At 39.1% G+C, this 7338-nt stretch overlaps 1 long non-coding RNA gene across 1 annotated transcript; it reads left to right on the top strand.

The window, feature by feature from the left end:
• The first annotated feature begins 3105 nt into the window (after positions 1 to 3105).
• LOC127217051 (uncharacterized) lies at positions 3106 to 5782 on the top strand. Its single transcript, XR_007834062.1, has 3 exons — positions 3106 to 3220; positions 4118 to 4217; positions 5713 to 5782. It is a non-coding gene; the product is annotated as an uncharacterized LOC127217051 (long non-coding RNA).
• The last annotated feature ends 1556 nt before the right edge of the window (positions 5783 to 7338 follow it).

Here is a 7338-nt window from a genome sequence, read left to right as displayed (position 1 = left end):
TTTACAGATGATCTTAGAGAGTCAGTCTTAGAGAGCCTAAAGCCTGTGCAATCAGCAATCTACACATCTGCATAACATAACATCGGAGCAGAAGTAAGCTATTCTGTTCCTTTTGGACTGTAGAAACAACCAGGTTAGAGTATGTGGCCTCAGCTAATTTGAGGGAAAGAGCTTTGAGAAGAAAGTTCTCACCTGGATTGTGGTTGTATTATAGGCAGGGGGCTCCTGAAGTGATATCCAATATCTTTGAGATTTTTCCTCCAGGCCACCAGGCTGAGCTCCACTCATGGACACCAGGTCCTGTAACCTCAGACTTCTCTCTTTTTCCTTTGCAGGTCAGAACTCCAAAGGCCTCCGCCCTGTAGTCCTTCCAAAGGACCTTTGTGATCAGTTTCTGCGCTGTGCACGGAAGAACACCAGGAAAGGCATAGAGACATGCGGTGTATTATGTGGTACCATGGTAAATATAGGAAAACCCCTTCTTGATCTGAGGCTGTATCTTATTCCCCTTTGGCTGCCCTTGACTCCCAGAGAATATATCTAGGGGCTGTATCCATACACATCCCTCAACAGAAGGAACCATGTGTGAAATGACATTAGCTAACTTGAATTTGATGAGTTTCTGTGTCCTGGTGATTACCTACTTTGTGCTAAGGCTTAGAATAGAAACTAAACACTTCAAGACCTGTGAGCAGACCTAATGCCTGCTGCAAACAAAACCCTAACCTAGGATATGCTATTGGAGAGATCTCATGTTCATCTCATTACCCCTACATTTTTCTGTTTCCCAGGAAAGCACTGGAGCAGTCAAGGTGGGGAAACACTGGGGTGAGGGTAAAGGATGAGGGTCATTCACTGGGGTGAGGGCTTCATTTATTTATGGAAAGTTGGATTGACAGTAACTGTAACAAGTTGTTTTCTTGTGGCAGGTCAAAGAAGAATACCATGTGACCCACATAATTATTCCTGTGCAGACAGCAGGCCCTAATTATTGTTATGCGGAGAACGAGGAGGAAATATATTTCATACAAGAGGAACTGGGCCTTCTGACGTTAGGTTGGATTCATGTAAGCAAATTGATTTCACAGGTGGTGAGCCCAGATCTGTGTCTGCACAATCAAGATAAATTTCATCCATCTGTGAGCACCCACAGTCACTGGTGTTCTAGTGTTTAGTCAAAAGGCACATTCCTTGGTGCATTTCACCTTTACTAATTTACCTCTTCCTCAGTGTAGTTCTTCATTGTTCCACTTCTTGGTTAATGTGTTGTGCATTGTAGACTCCCTAGGAGGTAAGAAAACATGGTGTAGACACCATCACCCTAAATGCTGTATGGAAGTATTTCACTCAGTCAAGAGAGTTCCCTCTGTTGATATCTTTTTGCCTTTATGAAGAAGTACTTGGTTTTGTACACCCAAAGAGCTTCTTCATGCAAAGTTGCATCCAAATTTCCTTATTTGCCTTACAATAATACACCATGGCAGATGGAAGTAGGTTCTGTGAAGCCAGGTGAAGGCAGGAGATAATCCCCTGGAGGCTTTTGTTTGCTGAGATTCAGAATACCTGGTAAATGGTGGGTGTGACAGCAGGAGAAGTGACTTTCTGACAGATAATAAGACCTAATGGGGACTGCTTGAGCACAGTGGGTTATTCCATAACAAAAGGCTGCAGGAGAACTGGCCATGGGTTTCCCAGAAGCCACAGACCAGGGACAGTAAGAGAGAGAATTCAGGATGTGACCTAGGGACAATCTCCATCTGCAAGGGGATTCAGTTCTCATGCTGGAGCTGGGGTTCATTGATGAGTTTGGCTTCTGAAATTTAAGCAGGCCATGGTGCCAGAGACTAAAAGGTTTAACTAATCCATAGAAATACAGTATACAGGCAGAATACTGGCATCCTGTCATTCAGGAGGTAAGAGTTCTGGATGATGACTTTGGCACCAAAAAGTAATAACCAGAAAGAAAGAGGCTTGAAAAAAATGGGTTGAGTTTACGGCTATCTGGGAGTCTTACAGGACTGTCATGTTGAGTCTTCATCTAAGCTGTAGATCCCATAGGAAGGGAGAGTCATGAGGCCACTCTGTGCAGAACTAGTTTAACAGAATCTTCAAATGTACATGAATGGGGCAATGGCTTGTTTTGTTGGTTTTACCAGTTTTTACTTCCTTTCTTTTTCCAAATGTTTTCTATTTTAAAATATAGCTAATTTGTAAGTATGCATACATTTGCAGTGTAATTAATGACTTCTTGATGAAACATCCATGTGAATAATACTCTTAGAGAAGGAAACAGGAACCTTCCAAGGGCCTTGTCAAGCTTTGCAACTTCTCTCTTCTGAGACTGATCTCCTTCTTGTTCTAACCATCTCTTTCTCATTTCATTAGTATTCATCTACTAAGTGTGCCTTCCTCCATGATATCAGCATTTCAGTACTGCTTGTGTCTTGAAATGTAGAGGTTAGATATTTGGTTTTTACATCTGGCTTGCTTGCCTTAACATCTGCAATGTTCATCCCCTTTGTGGCATGCAGTTGCCTGAGGTGTGCTTAAACCTGGCAGGCTATGAAGGAAGGGAGGGAAGAGGCATAAGTTAATCCAACAGTACTAGGTAGAGTAACACAAAATACGACCAGATGTGGCTTCTCTTCACATAGGAAGATATCCCACAGCTCTTAATGGCAGGGAACTGAAGACTCACAGAGTCTGTTGAACTGAGGTTCTAAATAGTTTGGGAACTCTTCGTAAAGATGGAATAGATTCTATTGTTGGCAGGAGGGAAGCAGATGTAGGTTAGAAGCTAAAGGACAAACTTGGAATGGTTATTGTTTAGACATGAGGTATAAGTAAATATGGATGAATAAAAGTCTAGTCCTCAGTGAGGGAACAGCCTCAAGTAATTTTTTAAAGCTCAGCTTCTAATGACCTTATAGATTAGGTTGATAAGTGAGGTCATTTCCTCTTCCTTCTCCACCTAGCAGACCACAGATGTGTCCCAGCATGATTTGGCGAGTCATTGTGGGAGGCAGTGGTTGAAAATTCTTGGGGCCTGCTGTGTTGGGTATGTCATTGGGCTTACTGTGATTTCTTGAATTCTTTTGTCTCCATAGACCCATCCAACCCAGACTGCCTTTTTGTCGAGTGTGGATGTACACACACATTTTTGCTACCAGAAGATGCTGCCAGAATCAATTGCAGTGGTGTGCGCACCCAAATATAAACAGTGAGTATATATAATTTAAGCCTAGACGGTACAAGAGCAAAATCCTCTATGGCTCAGAACACTGTAAAAACTAAGTAATATCCAGAAAGTCTTAACTGAGTGCTATAGAAGCCCCCTTTTAAGGTGAACATTCCAACACCAGCTGCTCTTAATAGATGTGCTGACACCACTGTTCGTTTTCTAAGACAAAGCACAAAGAAGTGATCTCAAGTGTCAGAGGTTGAAGATATTCCACACAAGAAACTGCCTAAAGTGTCATTCTCAATATCACCTTAGTCTGAATTCCTCAGCAGAGCTAGTGTTGGGAAAGCAATGAATCATCCTGTTTCTTTGAAAGAATTTTGTACCCTGGATAATGTCCCACAGGAATTAGTGGTCATAGGTTTGAGCGCTACCCCATTTATTCCTGACAGTGATTGGCCTGAACTGGATTGATTCTTCTTTGTGCTCAATTCTACTGTTGAGAATTTTATTATTAAGTCAAACTACAAGAAAGGGATCAAGAGAGAGAAAACCATAGAGAGAGATACACGTAAGGAGAGGAATGAGAAGGAGAGAAAAGAGAGGAAGAGAAGGGAGGGAGGACAATTAGGACTATGACAAAGAAGACATAGTCTAACAGAACTTCAATTATAGTGTTTACTAGGAATAGAAGGAAGACATACACATCATCTGTGCGGGAGGAAGAATTGTGCAGGTCAGAGCAGAGAGAGCAGGAGAGCAGGGGAATAAGTGTAGGTATGAAAGAGAAAGAAGAGAGGACATAGAGGAGAGGAGAGAGAGGGAGGAAAGAAAGGGGAAGGGGAGAGAAAAAGATGGAAAGAGGGAGAGGAGAGAGAGACGAATGCGTGTTGTGGGGATTTCTGTTTGACTGTGAGTCTGCCTTTCTCTTTTCAGAACAGGAATTTTCACACTGACAACTTTTGGATTAAAAGAAATATCAAGCTGCCCCAGGAGGGGCTTCCATCCCCATAATCAGGACTCAGCTCTTTTCTGTGTAGGTATCTGTATACAGGAGAAGAAACATAATAACATTGTGAGAATATCCAAACCCTGTCCCACAAAATTTATAAGAGCCAGGGATACAACCACAGAGATTCAAGGAAGCTTGAAATCCTGGAATCAGAATGCTAAGTCTAAGAGGTAGAGCATTCTGTGTGTGATTACATGTATCATAATTAATATGTATATGCATTTGTATAGAATTTGGATCACACTCTGATCCTAAAGGGAAAATAACACTTGTGTACATTTCAGCTCTTCTTTTAAAAAGATATATAATTTTATATTTCATTATATTTATACCTGTACTTTCATTGTGTAGCCTTTTAAAAATAGAACATATTTTTATTTTAATTTGTTGTCTCTGTGGATTTTCACATGAGAGTTTAGTGCCTGTGTGGTAAAAGACTTTTGCAGATGCCCTAGATATGGAGCAAGGCAGTGAACACTTCCTACTTCCCTTCAAGAATAGTAGGTGTTGTTAAACCCAGCACTATTCTCAAGGCCCCACCTTGTAAGTCATGGTTCATACCAGGGTGATCAGTTTTTTTGTAGCCAGAAACTTTCTACCAGAACTGTTCAAAATTACCTAGCTCCATTTTGGAGTACAGTAATATTGTTTCTGAGATATTAAAAGATATTGCTCATTTTAAAAACGAATTATCTAGAACAGGAGTTCCCAAGTTGCCAATTGTAATAACCCCTTCCATGGTGAAAAACACCCATAACATAAGCTCTTGGGCAGTTGCAGTAGATCATCAATTTGAGGCTAATTGATGTTACATAATAAGACTTTTAGACTGATGATTACCTGTCATGTTGTAGACCCAGAGTGACCATCCCTGAAATGTCAGTAATGTCACCATTACAATCTGATTAATGGAATGACTCCCCTCAAGGTCTATTGGGTCACCTTTGCCATCTGATGTACATTATGACTCCAATGGTGCACTGCACTTACACATCTCTAACAACAAACACAATAACAAAAACAACAACAACAAAAAAACTATTTGCTATGTGACTCTGGAAAATAGATGGAAAAGATCCTGAGATACACAGAGATGATTGACTCTAAACATGAGGCATGAGGAGAACTAGGTGGGAGTGTTGGGGACCAGAACTTTTGACATTACTTCTAATGACATCAAGATTTCACCACTTGGCTGAGAACTATCTGGCTGCAATGAAATTCTTCAATCAAAACTTACTGCTCGGGATGTGGCTCAGTTGTGATAGTGTTCCAATTTTAAGCATTAGTATCTGAAATCCTTTCCCAGCACTGATGAAAACAGTTGTGCTTATGTTTGCCTATAATCCAGCACTGGGAACCTCGAAGCAGTAGAATAATGTCAGGATCCTTCTGGCTTAGCTAGGCTATGTGTGCTAGCCTATGTCGCACAAGGCCCTCTTTTGGTATAAATAAAATGTACAAGTTGTTTCAAAACTGATTTCCATTCCCTAACAATATTTCCCTTTTTCCATTGCAGGACTGCCGTCATGTCACCATCCAAAACAGCAGGGTGACAATCACGGATTTGCGATGAGTAAATCCCACAGACCCACCTCAGTGGGAGCCTATGTATGTGTGTGTGTGTGTGTATGTGTGTGTGTGTGTCTGTGTGTGTGTGTGTATTTTGTATATATGTGACTGAATGTATGGTGGTGTGTATCTGTGTATGTATGTTAACCTGTGTTATGTATGTTACATCTGTGTTAAGGATATCAATGGTATAGTATGTATTTATGGCACACTGTGTTCATTCACAGAGCCCAGATGAACTTAGTTCTACATTTCTGTTTTAGCAATTAGGAAAAGCTTCAATAAAACACAGAAGAATGTGATACATAAAGTCAAGACCTCTTGAGTACAACCCTGAGTCTAGATGTGAGATCATAGAAATTTATTTGATTTCAAGGTGAGGTGGCTATATTTTTGACTTGTCAGTAATATCTTTCGTCAATAATGCACAAAGTGAGAAATGTGATAAGGCAATATGGACAAAGCCATCAGCTCAATCACAGGTATCGCAAAGGAAACATAGTCTGCAATATGTTTTAATTTATGACATTTGCTATATTCATGGCTGAATTTTGAGGTGAAAGATCATAGCTCTTTTGAATAAGAGAAAATTGATCTAATATTGCATTCTACTAGAATTACAATTCTAGATTGTGAATGTAATTTTCTGTTTTTTGTTTCAGCCTCTTGTATTTGTAATGACACCTGATGCTAGAAACCCTTTGACTAACATTTCCTGACTAAAACAGACTGTATGGAATATTTAACGTAAAAGAGGGATGTGTATGAATTGAGAACAAAGAGTACAAAATGCAAGTTCTTAAAAATAATTTGATATTAGGAATCATTTAGAGATTATATATACTGTAAAAATGAATAAAACAATGTTTACATATTTTATGTCAACAAAGTATAATAGTAGATCTTAGAACATGATGGGATTTCAAATTTAATAAAGATTCCTTTTATTGCATTGTAGAAACACAATGTTAGAAAGGATTTGAACATGACTGGTGGCCCCTCCTTACCTTGAGTACCACAGGGAAACCTTTTCAAGATGACAACCTTCCTGGTAAACATTTTATTCTTATGTCCATCCTTACTACAAATGTCCCTGATAGCGAAGCAAAATTTATTCCCATTACCCAGATATACAATCTTCTGGACCAGTTTTGATTTTCTGTGCAAATATTCAGCAATACATCATTTCTCTACATGAAATCTTACAGTAAATATATAGTTAGGTTATTTATACTTAGTAATTATGCCCTCAGATGACATCTTAATTGTTTTCTTTTAAATTAGTCATATAGTCTATGAAAACTTTAGTAAATTCTATTTTCATTTTATATTTATATATTAGGAAGAGCTTTCTAAATCTACAGTCGTCACACATTAGACCAGTTGTCTTCCTATTCATCGTACTTACAAATTGTTCTATTTGGCTTGCTTGCATTATGCATATAAAACTGTTTACATTTTATTTTCCTTTCATTTGAATTGAAATTAGTCTATTATTGGGAAATGATATAACAATTAAGATTCCATAACTTAATCTGTTTAAGGTGTATTTCTTCTTCCAAAACAATTTGTA

The sequence above is a fragment of the Phodopus roborovskii genome, unplaced genomic scaffold, assembly GCF_943737965.1.
Source record: "Phodopus roborovskii unplaced genomic scaffold, PHOROB, whole genome shotgun sequence".
Lineage (NCBI taxonomy): Eukaryota > Metazoa > Chordata > Mammalia > Rodentia > Cricetidae > Phodopus > Phodopus roborovskii.
Note: the sequence above shows the minus strand (reverse complement) of the source record. Positions and strands in the feature narration are given on the sequence as shown.